We start from the raw sequence: 16603 nt of genomic DNA, 5'->3' as shown, positions 1-16603 counted from the left end.
AGTAAAAAAAAAAAAAAGTGTATACAAAATTTAAAAATTAAGCACAATGCTACTCACTAAATATATGTACATGTATGTGTGTTTAATGTATTAATTAGGGACCATTTAATTGTGTTGAACATTTAGAATGAACATAGGACTGTTCAAAGCCAGAGACTGTATCTTCAATCAGACAGGAGTTTGTGTCTAGTGGGAGAACTGGTACATATTCATGGCTGCCCACGGAACAGCAGCATTTGCAATGTGATTGTTTTTTTGGGTCATTGTAATTTAGGTCATTTGTGAAATACATACATACATACATACATACATACATACATACATAAAGCAAAACCAACCAGAAACAACTCATGTTTCATAATAGTATTAAAAACTAGCATCTAAGAGTTACACGACTCATTTTAAAAAGGCTAAATTGTTGGCTGGCGATTTAAGGACATTCGGTCCTGCATGGAAACGTTTGCTTTGGATGGTTAATCAGGATTTTATGTTTGAACCCTAGACCACATTAGTTTTTTTCTTTTAAATTTTGATCGGTCCAACTCAAATATCATTGAATATCATAATCCTTCACTAATATATTTTCCATTTTTAAAAAAATTTTGATAATGATAAAGAATTTAACAGATACACATGCCTTTCAAAAAACAGTCTTTCTTTCTTATACTGTTGATAAAAGTTTTTACTGTGTAATTCTGACTACATTACACATATAGCTAATAATGTTTGTGGATTCAATCATTGATGTGCTTGGAACTGTGTTAGCTACAGGGGGATAAAATGGTGAGCACTTTTTAATGGAACTTTTGGTCTTGAGTAAGAGTTGGCAAACTTTTTCTGTAAAGAGTCAGGTGTTGTAGCCTTCAGGGGCCAAACAATTCCTGTTGCAACTATTGAACCCTGCTGCTACAGTGCAAAAGCAGCCATGGACGCTACTCAAATGAATGAGCCCTTCCTTCACAAGTCTGTGGTCCCCCACCCAAGGAGCCAGCTGGGTGCATGACGTAACTCTGTGAACTCTGACCTGGAAATTGCAATTAGGAAACGGAAACTGGAATGTCCTGCTAAGGCAGCTCTTGTTTCCTGATCTCTGCTCTCAAGTGTGGCTCTAAAGATCGATGTTCAAAGTCAAAAATCCCTATCATTTTAACAGAGGACAAATTCTACTGGAGTCGGTAGGGTTCCATTCTTAATCTGCCTCCTTGTTCCACTCTTTTCATGCCATCCCACATTACAGTGGCATTCTCATCAGGGTTCTTCTCATGCTTCTTTTGCTTACAAACCCTTGCCGTTTGCTGTACAGATGGGCAAAGTCTTGCCTGTACTGGTTAATGCCAGCATTAGGCCAGCTCGGGTGAAGAAGCGACCGAGCTCTCCTTCCTGAGGTCGGGCTCAGTTGCACCAAACCTGGTTCGTTCCAATTTGGAAATGTACTAAATCGAACCGTAGTTCCCTCTGTCCTCATCTCTTGAACTCAACTGGCCATTTGAACAAGCAGCAAACAGCTCTGACTTTTCCAAGCCCCTTTGGCCAGAAACTGCCTTAGAGCAGTGACTGCCAATGCAGACAGGTGGCCCCGTGATGTTAGCTGCTTGGCACATTACATTTACACAGCCTTATTCTCCAGTTCTTCCACCGAGCATATGGGAGACAGACCGAAGATGTCCTAATAGCCTCTGTCATTACAATCTCTGTCTGTGTGAGCTCACAAAGCCCCTTGTCACTGTTTAAAGCTGGGTCCTGCATTTCAACATCGCTGTTGGCAGTGAGACAAAGTTGGGTCCCTACAGTTGGTCCTCAAATGGGCTGTGCTCCTGTCCCTCAGTCGGGAAACTGGAAATCGGTCATGACAAAGAGCATCTGCTATTTTATATTATAAAATAGGCAATATTATAAAATATCTGCTTGTCAAATTGTATGTGGGTGGATTATACATATATCCATTATTCTCCCATTGCCCAGAAAACATAGGTAAAAAATAAACCTATTTGATTGAGCTTTTAAAAATAATTTTTGTGACATTTATTGGGATGACACTGGTTAGTAGAATTATATAGGTTTCAAGTGTGTAATTCTATAATACATCATCTATATATCACATTGTGTGTTCACCACCCAGAGTCAGTTCTCTTTTCTATCACCATAAATTTGACCCCCTTTTCTCTCTTCTACTTCCCTCTCATCCTTTCCCATCAAGCCACTATTAAACTACTGTCTGTGTTTATGAGTTTTTGTTTGTTTGTTTGTCTTGTTCATTTGTTGCTTTCAGTTTTATATCCCACATATGACTAAAATCATACGGTTCTCAATTGAATTTTAAAAGAATCAATCATGTCCTTTTTAAATTTATGAAACTAATTTCAAATATTAAAGCTTTAGACTAAGGAGAATAAAGACTTAGTCTGCAGAAAAGAAAAGAAAAAAGTGAGCTGTGGTGTAGAAGAATTTTCAGTGCTACCAATGGGAAAAGTAAAATGAGGCAAGTAGGGATAAAAAGCATGCTTTTGAGATTGATCTTTAAAGAGAGAGACTTCTTAATGGCTGCAGAAATGTGTATTCCAGAGACCAGAAGAGTAGATTTATTTATTAATTGTGTAACAAACTTGAATGTGAATGTCTGGATATTTATAGTCTATCTCACTATGAAAGGTTTCAATATGTGGCTTTTGGATGCAACCAGGTGTGTGACACTGTAGAGAGGGATATTCTCAAGGGGCCCGTTAATGCTTGTTAGTCAAGATGCAACCCAGAGCAATACTAAGAGCCCTGAATTAATTTTAAAGTGGCATTTAAAAACCAGTTGCTGTGTCCCGAGCATTTTGCATGCATTCTCAAAATCTTACAACGTCTGAATTATCCTATTTTCTAAAGGTGAAATGGTGTGTGGAGTCAACTTATACTAGCTCATGATTATTGATTTTCAACTTTCAAGAATTTTGCAAGTCAGTTGTTAAAAACACAGACCTGATTTAAAAATATGTATATAAGTGTACTATTAAATAAACTAAATTGAAAAGTGTAATACCCCAAGCTCATCAATTCCTATTTTACTACATTTTACTAATATTTATGCTCTGAAGATTATTTATAATTATTGTAACTGTATGTTGTAAAGACTGCAGATTGCCGTGATAACGTGCATCTCTTCCCACCTCCACATATAGTGGAGCCATCTTGTTACTTGAAATAGACCACAATGGAAATATTTACACCACAACAATTGGCAAGTGCTACAAACAACAGCTTAACTTATTTTGTTGCTTGTCTAGACCAAAGAAATTTATGGAGAAAATAGTAATGATTCCAATTATTGCGTTCACAGACATCAGATTATGAATAACACACAAATTAAGAAACTATTCTTTCAGTACTCAAAAAACTACCATGCAATTCAACAAAAATATCTCTTAGGTCACTGATGACCAAGTGACATTCTTGCATATGAATCTGTGGCTTCACTTTCATCTTATTTGTGAACATAAACAAAATAGCAACCAACATTCATTTCAAGACCATACCTGTTAGTCAACTGAAACCGTAGGTTGGCTATGGGTATGAGAATTCGGCAAAAATCAATGAAAGTATTCTGTGATAAACAACTGGCTACAGGGAATTTGTAAGTATTATATACTTATTATTATTTCAAAATGCATGCTACACATCTTTTAGATCAGTATAATTTATAATAACCTACTTATGTATATACACACATTTTTTAAAAACATTTACCAGCATACAACCGAGCTAGGCTCAGAGAGACTACTTATCTTACCCAAGATCATAAAGTGAGCAAGTGTTACGGGACGGAGTGTGAGGAGAAGGAGCAGCTGTCAGAGGAAGTGAGACATTTCTAGGTCCCAAGGGCTTCTGGTCTCATTCTCATTGGCTCTCTAATGCTTGTCTTTTGAGAGCTTACCTCTATTTTTTATGTACTCTTGTGTGTGTGTGTGTGTGTGTGTGTGTGTGTGTGTGTGTGTGGTGTTTTCCTCATGGTTATTGGGAAGGGTTGCTCCTTGTTTAGATTTTATAATTAAATATGCACAGATCTCACCAAATCAGGTGTATGTGGGTCTTTCAACATTTCTATGCCCAAAACCCATCATTGTCAGCCCTTTGACTCATTTTCTTTCCTGTAAAGTTCAACAAAACATGGACACAGATTCCAACTAAGTCATTTTCTGGATCATTTGAAAGGAATGTCACTTTCAGATTAAACATGTTTTTCTAGTAATTTCCTGCTGCGGGAACTAGCCATAAGAACAGGCAGGTGATCATTTTTTATCTATGGCTTCTTCCTTATCAAATAACAGCAATAAAACAATGAAAAGAGCTTAGATGTTTTACAGAACTTTAAGCTTTATAATGCATTTTACCACCACCATATCTGCTAGTCCTCATAACACTTGCAAGATAAAGTGGACTAGACCTCATTTACGAGGAAACAGGCTCGGGAAGATTAAAGGACGTATCTACGGTTAGAGCCTTAGAACATTATAAACCAGGCCTTATTTTCCACCACACACCCTGCAGCAGAAATGTGAACAAAATCCCTCAGGTTTATTGAGCAAAGCGAGGCAACGAAGAAAGATGATAGAGCTCAAATAAATTGAGCAGCAAAAAGCCCAGCAGCTCCTCAGTACAGAAAGAGAAGCACTAGGAAAGGAAGGACATTGGAGGTAAAATTTGGTTCCATCCAAGTGACTTTTCTTACAGAAATAAAGATGGCAGCTAACTGTGGAAAGCGCCCACTGATGCTTGATGTGGATTCACATCACAAATGAGCTGGTCCTTTCATGGTAGAATCGGTAGGATGGAAAGTCATTGAAGAGGTAGCGTGTATTAGGCCGTGTCTATGAGCAGTTACCCTGTGCGAGACATTTTCCTGAGTGTTTTAGGTCCATCATCCATTAATTGCTAAACATATTTCTATGAGGTGGTCACTATGGGCATTCCAATTTACAGATGAGGAAACTGAGGCTTAGAGGGATTAAATAACTTGCCTAAAATCACTCAGGTAGCAAGTTTTGAGACTTACATTTGAACCAAGGTTTGTCCTACACTTTTAAACCCCCTGTGCTAATCTACAGAGAAAGTAAATTGCTCATTGGCGATGCATCTTGAGGGATTTTACAGACTCTTTTTGTGACGGAAACGTCTATGTTTACTTGTCAGGAAATGATGTAATTCCAGTGGCAACATCAGCTTAGGCGTGAGTCCTGAGACGTAAGTATGGGGTTTTATGCTGGGACCAGTTCATCCTGTGAGAGGAAACCGAGGTCTATACGTACTGGCTGTGTTTTGGGGGGCAAATGACATCATCTTGGAACCCCAGTTTCTTCAGGATGACTTGTACAGTTTTGAGAGGATTCACTGAGATGAAATGGGTTAAACTGTGGAGTACTTGAACATTTGATGTGCGTGTTTTGGTCTTGTGTCCTAGGGATGCTGACAGCAGGAAGTTTTAGGTGAAACACCCTAGGTGCCAGGTGGACCCTGAGCCAGATGCATGTCTGGCAGTCGATGGAGACTGCACAGAAAGAGCAAGGACTTCTCTAGTGTATTCCACATTCCACACCTCACAAGCATGGAAATGGCACTCGTGGTGTGTACGTGGAATCATTCAGAGATGAAATTACGCATGTGTCTCCATTTCTCTCTCTATAGCAATAATCGGGTCAGCAGAGTACGTTGTAATGCTCTATCAGACACTCGTGGCTTATTGATAATACTGTGCGAATTGACAACGCACTTTTTGAAAAATCGGCACCATCCGATTGGTGGTGTTTAAACTTTAACGTGCATAGGAATCTTATGAAAACACAAATTACAGGGCCCTAGAGTAAAGGAGGTGTCAGACAGGCCTAGAAATAGACATTGTAGCAAGATTGTCAAGTGATTCTTATCTTATCCTTTCTTATTAGATGGATCTCAGTTCCCGCTTTAAGAGACCCTGATGTAGTTTCTAGGAATGTCATCTGAAATACACAGTCACCTCCAGGTACTACTTGCTGCCATTTAATTAAAAACAAAATTGAACAGGAGATACAAAACCATGATTATTACCTGGTCTCAATGACAATTTTAAATTTAACTGACACTGTTGTTATTTACAACAAGTTTAGTGCATATAAGTAAGAGAGATTCTATATGGTCAGTGTAATGTTATAGGGGAGATAATACAGCATCTGTTATGTACGAGGCATTTTCATATATTATATCTCACCCTCACATCCACTCTATGGTTACTGTCAATTAGGAAACTGAGGTTCAGAGAAGTTAAGAAATGGCCCTGTGTCACGGACCTCACAAATGCCCAAACAGAGGTTTAGATACCAGTCCAGCTGAGTAGCCAATGGTGCTGCCACTAAGTCCTACCTTTTTGCAATCACAGTCCTTAGACATGCTGAGATGCTTCATGACTTCTAAACAGATAACTCAAGTCCACAGTCCTTAGAGATAGTCTGGAGGTAAAAGCATTGGGATCATCTTGGGCTTGGCTCCACTTTCAACCAAACACACGTGTACCTCCTTTAGGTTTAGAAACAGGAGGAATCCCTACTTTCTTTGTATAGAAGAGCGGCGCTGAGGGATCGTGTGACTATCCTCAGGCAAACGACGCCACCAACTGCCATCTTCCCAACAATATCAGAAAGGGAAAAGAAAACCAAGAAGAAAGAGAAGGAGAGAGAAGAAGAAGAAATATTAAGGGGCTTCTTTAGATGAGTAAAACAAAACATGCCTTTAGTATCCAGATCTTAAGATTTTCTGTTGAAAAAAATTTTATTTTTGTTTTAATGGTGGGTGGGTAGGAATGGGCCCTACTTACCTAAGCATATCTTACAAAATTAATCTGGTGTGGACACAGCCCCAGTCCAGTCTCCCTGCTTCTTGGCCTTTATTTTTTCCCATTGCCACAGGGGTGGTTTTCTGAGAAAGGCTACCTTACTGAAGATGCTGAGAAGACAGAGCCTGTGCCAGCCAATGACCAACATTTCTTCAAACACAGTCAGGGGTGGGCTAGAGGACATGTTTGGTTGAGTCTGTTACATGCAACCTCCTACTCTCTGCAAACTACTTGGAGAAGCAGCTCCAGGAGACAGTCGGAGTGCTGGGAACAGTCCCAGAAAAACTATTTCGCCCCATCTCTGACTGAGATACTTCCTGCCCCGGCTGGAATCAGATGTTGCCAAGACAGCTGCAGAGAAGAAAATGAAGAAAAACCCAACTTTTCAAAAGTTAATTTCTACGATTTAAATGAGAGTTAATCAAATGGTTGACTTTGGCCAAAGATTGAGGTTCCTGTGTAGAGAAGGCAAAATGATTGCCCAGCACCACCAGCAAGTGGGTTCCCAACGCCAAAACCCCAAGAGGCTAAATCCACCAGCTCTGGCTGGGTGGGGCTGAGGAATGGACTTAGCTAGTTAGCTAGTTATACCTGAACTCTGCAAATTCTCCTAGGGGTTCACCTGGATGACACCACCAAAGCAGCCAGTTTGGAGCAGAGTGAAATCTAAAATGCATCTCATTTCCTTTCATATTTCTAGACAAAGAGTAAATAGCCAATTTTTTACAGGATTTATTATTTGTGCTGATTATAGAGGCACTGCATGATTATAATACAAAAGTGGAAAATTCAATAAAGCATTAATGGAAAAAAGCTATCCAGAGTCTTACCATCCAAAAATAACTACTATAAAAAAATTAATACACATACTCTCATTCCCTATTATGTAGATATCCTGGGGGTGCCAAAAAAATTTCCATACACATGACTTATATTCATCTTTTGTTATCGGTATATACTGAGTATTATAACTTTAATACAGTTATTTCTTTTCTTAAAATGTGTATACATTTTTTGGCACCCTCTGTATGTGTATGTGTGTGTGTGTGTGTGTGTGTGTGTGTGTGTGTGTACAATTTATATATAATACAAATGACCTCATATAATATAATCTTTTAATACAAATTTTCCACTTTATACTAGCTTATTAATTTTTTTAATAAAATTATCGTTTCAAGTTCTGATATCCTTATTTTTCCCTCAAGTTACTTCCCTATATAATGATAATTAACATTGACTGAGCACTCACAATACCTGCTCTCTATGTGTGCATTAATTTAAAAAAGAAAGTATTAACTTCCACGTGGAGAAACTGAGACACAGAGAGGTGAGATGACGTCCCTAAAGTCACAAAGCTGGAAAGAGATGGAGCCACGACTTAAACCAAGTGATCAGACTAAAGAGCTCACACACACTCTACATTGTTCTTTTTTTAAAAAAAAAGATACATCGTATTATGCAGTAACTGTCCTCCTCTAATATTGCAGTGAGTTTGCATTCATTCAACAAATAATCATTGAGCTCCTACCCTCTGCTAGACCTGGCGCTACTCATTGGGAAAATATATTACTACAGGAGACACAGCTCTGATTCACTCACTTCTTTATTGGAAAACTATTTACTCAGGACCAAAGGTGGGCATTGGTCCAGATGCTAGAGGCAGAACAAGGAACACCATGGAAGAGGTCCCTGTTTCGTAGACCTTACGTGGCTCAGTGGACTGACAACAAAGAGCATCTAAGAAAGCAAAGCTATATTAGGTTGGTGCTAAAGTAATTGCGGTGTTTGCGATTATTTTTAAACATTTTAAACTGCAATTACTTTTGCACCCACCTCATTCTATAATGTCAGGTAGTGCGTGACTAGTGCTACAGAAAAACAACACGGTGATGGGAAGGCCGCGGAGCTGAGTGGCATTTAAACAGAGACATGCGAGAAGTGAGGGAGCAAAGCATGCAGCTATCTGGAAAAGAGCATTTTGTAGCATATTATAACCCAGAGGGGGATACAGACATAAACCTATAGGAGAAAAAGCATATATAACCCACATAGGAGAAAGCCAGAGCAAACGGCCATAAAAGCAAAGACATCCCCACGATATGGCTGAAGAAGAGCAAGACATCAAAGTGGCACGGAGGAACGCTGTGGGGGCAGTTTTGTGGAGCTTAAATGTCTGGACCCTCAACGGGAATCATGTGATGATGAACTTGAAAGTCAGAGTTTGTCTTGATGTCACCCAAAGCTGGTATCAGTCTCTTTCATCTCTAGAATTCTGTCATCAACTGGTTCTCAAGCTAACATTCAGTTTATAGTTTAAATTCTAATGAGATTATAAACAAAGTGATGGTTAGGACTCAGGAGTCATCAATTTGTTTCCAATAATGAATGGAATTGACGGAAAAGTGTTAAGTACTGTCAACATAGGATGAAAAAGAAGAATCGGAAGACGGCTAAGACAATATATATCCATGAAGACAGCCCAACATGTTCTACATCACCTTACACGTGGCTGTTCAATTAAAACATTTTTAATAAATATTTTTATCACATTTTCAAATAGGCCGTCTTGAGAAATATCAAGATGTTAAGCATAGTTTCATGGGCACACTAGCGCTTTAGAAGTTGTTCAGATACAGTCTTCTTTGAGAGTCTACTGAAAGAAAGGGAGTTTCTAGGGAGCTAGATGGTCTCTGTGGAAAATGTGTCTACCTCAGACAGACGGCCTTTGCTCCACACTCAGACGTTTGTCTTTCCGGGATTAATTTTTTAATGGAGTTTATGATCTTTCAGCAAAGTGAATTCTCATGGGCAGTTAATCATCATGCAGATTGATGTATAATCTGACTTCAGGGACGATTTTTCATCTTTGTGAAAAACAATACAAGGGCACGGGAAACGTGAAGGACAAAGAAAGTGGAAAATACTGAGACGGGAGAACTCTGACTTTTCATAAAGTAAAAAATGTAATGCTCCAAATGCTATTTTAGGCCAGCTCGTATCTGTTCAGAAAAAGTGTGCTAAAATTAGCAAATAATGTTCTGTGGCAGTATTTGTGACGGCTCATACATCCATGGAATAATCTCTATAAGTAGAAATCCTGAGAAATTACAAGCTATTACTCTTCACTCCTTGCCACTCTCCATTTTGTAGAAAACCTCTCTGTAACCGAAATGGGACAACACTTAGTTTGGTTGGTTAATTTTAAAACTGGATTAGAGAAAGGAATCATTTAAAAACCGACATATGCATGTCATAGAGAACGTATTTTAAATCAACAGTACATATTAATGTACTCATTTGTACAATATTTGATGTAGGAGTAGAGCGTGTGTGTGTGTTTACTATAGATGGGGTATGCCAAGTAAATATTTCTGTCATCACTTTTATACAAATTATACCTACGGTTCATTATGTAAGATCACCAGTTTTGGTTTCTGTAAAGGATGTCAGGAATTTAAAGGTAGAAGCAGAGCTATGTAAGTGTAAAATTATTCTAGATTTTTTAACGTTCCTTCATCGTTCTCATCTAAGACGTTTAAATGAATTACCTTTGTCAAGTATTTTCGAAAGCACTTATCCCTTTGAGTACTTCTTATTTAAACCAAGTACTTAAAATAACAAATATACCCTATACTAACAACCTTGGGAGGAAAAAGACAAAACAAAAGCTATCTGTTGGTGAACAAAGAAGTATGTGGTCATTGAGTGTACCGTGAGCATCCAGGAGGGATCACAGGGTCATCCTAGGAGGTGGCTAAGTAAAGGTCAAATAAGAGAGCTTTCGATCCTATTTGACACAATATATGAAGAGCATGACATTTTTTAATGTAGTCAAAGGGGCAATCTTTGCAAAGGATAATGTTTTATGTCCCCACCCAAAAAGGGAAAATTCTTCTTTTTAAAGACTATCACTACCTTTAAAACAAGATGGTCTCCAATGAACTGCTGATAATATGCAGTGGATAAAAACAAACATTGCAAGAAGGTCTGAAAAGGTGACGTAGCATACTAACTTAGGAGATAATTCATCTAAGTAGCCTTGAATGGTCAGCAGGCAACTTACTACTAAATGTCAATTATATTGTCTTTATAGCATAAAATATAGATTTATTTAACAGTAGTGCTCATTTTTCATCAAACTATAAATTCTTATTAATGGGAAAGCATAATCCAAATATAAAGAGAAGTTCATATAATGACATAAAAAATGCTTACAATGTGCTAACACCAAGTTTGGGCAAAACTGAGGGAAAATGGCCAGAGTCACAGGTATTAATGGAGCATAAGTTGATAACTGTCCCTCAAGGAAAATCTGGGAATGCTCATTTTAAAACGCTTTTAAATATACATACCCATTACTCAGTACTCCTAATTCTAAACATTTCTACTAAATAAGCAATCAAAAATAAGCAAAAAGATATGTATTAAGAAGTTCTCAACAGAATTGTATATAAACAAAGAAAGGAAGGAAAGAGGAAAAGAAGTAAATATCATTGCTGTTAAACTAGAATGTGTTATTCTGAGCTTAATTTTGCAGAATCCTGTGGTTTTCAAAATGCTTTTCTATCTTTTGAATAAACCAACAAACAAGCATAGAGAACGTGCTAAGTGTCAGGCACTCTGAGAAGGGCTGGCTCTGCCCACAGTCCTGAGTGATGCTGGCCCAGCCCACTGTCTCACTCTCTTCTCACAACTCACACTGGAAAATTCCCTTAGGCTACCGTGGAGAAGGTAGCTTAGAGTGGGGAAAGGCTGGAGCAGGGAAACCAGTTAGCAACCTGTCGCAGTATACCCGGGGACAAATTATGATGGCCAGCGTCCATGCAGTAAGAGTAAAAATAAAACAAAAGATTCAAGAAACATTTCAGAGGCAGAAGTGACAACACTTGGTGATTAAGTGGATTTACCTTGAAAGTTTGGGTAAGAGACAGAAATAAGTCAAGGATTTGGCTGAGGTTATTTTTTGTTTGCTTTTTAGTGTCTGCAAATGGGCTGAAAATTGTGCCTCTCCTGGTTCATCTTTAGGCACAATAAGGTGGACTTGTCTGAAAGACAGTCAAGAGGAGATGCCTAAATAGCAGCTGGATTATAGTTCACAAGAGAAATTGCACTGGAAATACAAATTTGTGAGCCATTAACATGTAAGACAGGTGAATGGATCACCCACTGGGAGCTTATGTAATATAGTGAGGAGGAGTGAGAAAAAACCCAGTGCTATAAAAGTGCATGAAATAATTAACTAATAAAAGGATGAATAGGGCCGGCCTGGTGGCTCAGGTGGTTGGAGCGCCGTGCTCCTAACGCCGAGGTCACAGTTCGATTCCCACATGGGCCAGTAAGCTGCACCCTCTACAGCTAAGATTGTGAACAACGGCTCCCTGGAGCTGGGCTGCTGTGGGCTGTGGTAGGGTACCGCGTGCTGCCATGAGTGGCTGGCAGCCACCGTGAGTGGCTGGCAGCTGGCGAGAGCTGCTGTGAGCGGCCGACCAACCGTGGGGAGCGCAAGGCTCACAATACCAGCATCGGCCAGGGAGCTGTGTCCTACACAACTAGACTGAGAAACAACGGCTTGAAACCGAGTGGCGGGGGAGGCGAAAGAAGGGAGGGGACGATGCATAGACATGGAGAGGCAGATCTCTTTCTAATGAACTGATAGATGTATAAACCAGTAATCATCATTCCCCGTGTTATAAACAAAGGGCTATGGAATTGAAATGAAATATCCCCTATAGCAATTTATTAAACTTTACAATAAATACAGTGGCCTGGGCATGGATGATGTCACTCGTATTTTCATCACAATACAAGTGAGGCTAACGAGGGTGCTTTGTCCAAGGCTACCAGGATGCAATTCATAACGATAAATCCAGGAGCAAAACCAGTTGTTTCAAAAAAATATCGAGTGAGGAGTTATTAAAATGCAGGTTTTCTTTATTATATTGGAGTCAGGAGAGAGGATCGGGGTAAAGAAGGGAGAATTTGCTCCTTGGACCATCATACAAAATCACAAGAGTCTGAAGGCAGCTTTGCATATTAAAACCATCTGAGGGACGCAGAAGTCTAGAGAACAGTGGTCCTTTTACCTCCTCAAAGCCAGCAATGCCCCCTGCCCCGCCACCCCACACAGGTCCCTGAATGAGCTCCCTTCCTGCTGGCTTTCCAGAACCCGTGGTCTGTCTCCCATCAGTGCTAACACAGCAAGATTTGCATTAATCATCCTGTTCCCCAAATGTATGACTTGAAATTCCTTGCAGATAGATTCGGGTTATGGGTGGAAATGTTGCCTGGAATTTAAAATGTATTACCAATTGAGGACCCTTTGGCCCTCTTAAATCAGAAAGCCTGTCTACTACAGTGGTTTGCAATCTCTGAGTCGCATTAATGGGCGTTTCAACACGTCGGGAAAGCAAATATGCTTAATGCATGCAATTATTCTTTTTTCATCCATCAACTACCAACTCATTCCCAAACATTTCTTTTGCTTGTGCGTGTGTGTGTGCCTCTCTCCGCCTACCTGACGATGGTGGAATTAGGTGGAGGGGCAGGAGCTATCTCTTTCTTATTGCAGTCAATCAGTCTGCCGCAAGAACCGCTAAGACGTTGGGTTACAAGGGACTTTAAAGCATATTTCTCTTCTGCCCTAAGAGGGCATTCCCATTTTTATAGAGAGGGAGAGGGACCCAATGACTGTCAGTGCAAAGTCACTGCGTTTTCAGGAGAGAGCAGAGCATTGCTTCTCAGGAATCCTAAGGGAGGGAATCTCAAGTTAAAAAAAAAAAAAATCAAACAAAGTAATGTTAATTTCATAGTAAAGTACAGTAGTACCTCAGTTTTTGAACGTCTCCGTTGACGAATATTTTTATTTACAAACCGAATTTTATGGATCTATGGCATCATTAGATAGCAAAATTCATGCTAAATTTGAAGTTTTAGGGGTTGATTTTCAAGGTCTGGAATGGATTAATCCATTTTGCCTTACTTTCCATGGGGAAACCATGCCTTGGTTTTCGAATGTTTCAGAACTCGAACGGTCTTCCGAAATGGATTACGTTCGAAAACCGAGGTACCACTGTACTGCGAAGGGGAAAGAATCTTTAACATGGAGCACTGTCATTGACACAGGTCTAACAGTTCCGGCCAAGTGAAGGGTGCTCAGATTTGGAGGAACCCCTCTCAATTCTTCAGAACCAAATATCATGAGATATTTATCCAGGGACCTTAACTATGGGGATATTTCTTAAGAAGATCCATTCCCCCCTTTTATGTAGTAGTTCTTTGTGCAACATGCCACTTTCTAACATAGCCCTTGACTAGCTGTGCAGTTTCTACCTCCTGCCTCTTGGAATTCAGCCCTTATGTAAGAAATGAAACTTCCTTTAAACATCCATTCTGCGAGAAACTAAGCCAGGTGCAGGAACTCTGGAGGATGAGAAGCCACCTGAGAAAGCCCAAGGAGCTCTGAGACACCAAGGATTTATGTGAAAAAGCCATCTCAGAAGAAGATTCAGTGTTGATCAGAGGTAACTACCCAGGAGAGACTTTCCTGCGTTCCTGACCCACAAAATCATGAGCAAAATGAAAAGGGTTACTTTGAGCCCAGACATTTGGGGGTAGTAGGCTATGTTGCAAGAGATAATTGAAATCCTAAGCATAGTGTATTATATATTCAGTAAGTCATTTGAGGAAGCCAGCTTCTAAATTGAAGAGTTGGGCAGGAGAACAGAAGCTGGCACAGCACCCAAAGTATAAAGTTCTTGGTGAGCCCTGGTAAATGCTGGTTAGGGAGAAAGGTGGGCAGTCTCAACTCTTCTGAATGGCAGAGCAACGTAATACGATTTGTGACGAGAGATGGGCAGACTGGGGGAAACGTGAATGACAGGCAACAGAGAGGAGGCTAGAGGAAGGCAGAGCCGCTTTCTTGTCTCTTGAATCTGACCCTACAACACTGATGAAGGCAGAAGTATGGACTCATCACGGCATGGAGAGGAGCGGACACTGTCAGGAGTATTTAGTGCTTAGAATTACCCCTTTCAAGGAAGGCGTTGGATAACAGTGGTGCCAGGTGGTTCTAGAATGCCTCACCGTTATCTAAGACAGCAACCAGAAGAGAGGGAGCAGGGATGGTGGCGCAAGAGGCGGTTATGGAGTTTGGTTTTAGTGGCGTTGAATATGAGTGCCTACAGGACTTTTAAGGATTGCAGTCAAGTCCTGCAAAACTGACTGTACTGAGCTTTCATTCTATCATAGTTTTTCACCTTTCTCACACATTTCCTGACTATTTTTAACAGAGGACAGCGATCCAAGAGCTAGCTGTTGGTTGCTGCTGTGTTCCCACGACCAGCTCCACAGATTCTTACATGCTAACGGTCCTAACAGCCCACCAACCCACTTTTCCCACTTGGCATTTTTCTGATCCCTAATTATAAGGCATGAGATCCAGGTAATGACTGGGTTACATTTTCTGCTAGACAAATTATGTACATAATTATAAGCAGTGTTCACTGCGATACTGAAGCAGCTGAGGCTTCTACAGAGAAGATAATTGTCAACCTTTGCACTGTAATTAAGTCTAAACGGGAATCCTAATCATTTTCCAAATGAGCAAATGCTAAGCCAGTCTTGATTGGCTGTGTCATGGCAGCAAATAAAATGGATTTTTTGCACAGGTTAATTAGTCATCTACGAATGTCACAGCCCTTAGAAAGCCCCACATTAGATCTAAGCACTAGAGCTAATTAGCGGTACATTGTTGAAACTCTGTGTGATTTTCACCTGGCTTATCCTTGGAATTCTAGCTTTTCGCAGTTCTGTTTTCTCTCTGAATCTTTCTTCTCAGGGTGATTCACATCAAGTCATTCACATTTTGTACCCATTCATTCCAGGACAGGCAGGAGAGAGTGGAAGAAGCAAGGATTTAGAGTGAGACAGAGCTGGATTCGAATCCCACCCGATTTCATTCTTGTTAGTGAAAAATTGGACTATTAAACTTTTAATCTCTGTCAATTTCAGTAGGTCACCTGTGAACTATATGTGATTCATCTCACTTTTGATGCATTCCCAAGTAAACCGTAGACATTAACAAATCTTTCCCCAAAGTTTTGCAGCATAGATATCAACAGCTACAATTCAGTATTTGTACATAGTTGTTCTTTAGTTGTGAAATTCATACACAAGGAAGTGTACAAATCTTAACTGTGTATTTGCTGACTTTGGAAAATGCATGCAATTTCAGAACTTAAACCCCTATCAAGATAAAGAACATTAAGACCAGTCCAGAAAGTTGCCCTATCCTTTTTGCGGTCAAACCCTACCTAACTACTCCAGAAGCAAAAAGCGTTCTGATATTTTCCCGTTTGTTCTGCCTGTTCTACAATGTCATGGGAATCTAAAAATGTAGTTTATAACTCTTTTACCTAGGACTATTTTCACTTGGCGTAATGTTTTTGAGATCTACTCATGTGGCCATATCACTACGTCCTTGCTTTTAGAAGAGCTAACAAATCCTGATATTTCTGTCACTTAATATAATAGAAATATATTTCCCACTCAGGTCAGAGTACAGCACGGGTATTCCTGTTGCAAAGACAGCTTTCCTGGATGTGGGGAACTTGGTGGCCTCAGGCCCCTATTTCTGTGGTGTCACCTTTTCCTGAGGCATCCAGCCGCTGATGTAGAGAAGGAACAGAGGGCAGAAGGTAACCTCCACTGCTTAAAAGCCCAGCCCAGGAGTGCCACCCATCACATGTAAGGACATTCCAT

The sequence above is a fragment of the Rhinolophus ferrumequinum genome, chromosome 28 (genome assembly GCF_004115265.2).
Source record: "Rhinolophus ferrumequinum isolate MPI-CBG mRhiFer1 chromosome 28, mRhiFer1_v1.p, whole genome shotgun sequence".
In the NCBI taxonomy this organism is placed as follows: Eukaryota; Metazoa; Chordata; class Mammalia; order Chiroptera; family Rhinolophidae; genus Rhinolophus; species Rhinolophus ferrumequinum.
Note: the sequence above shows the minus strand (reverse complement) of the source record.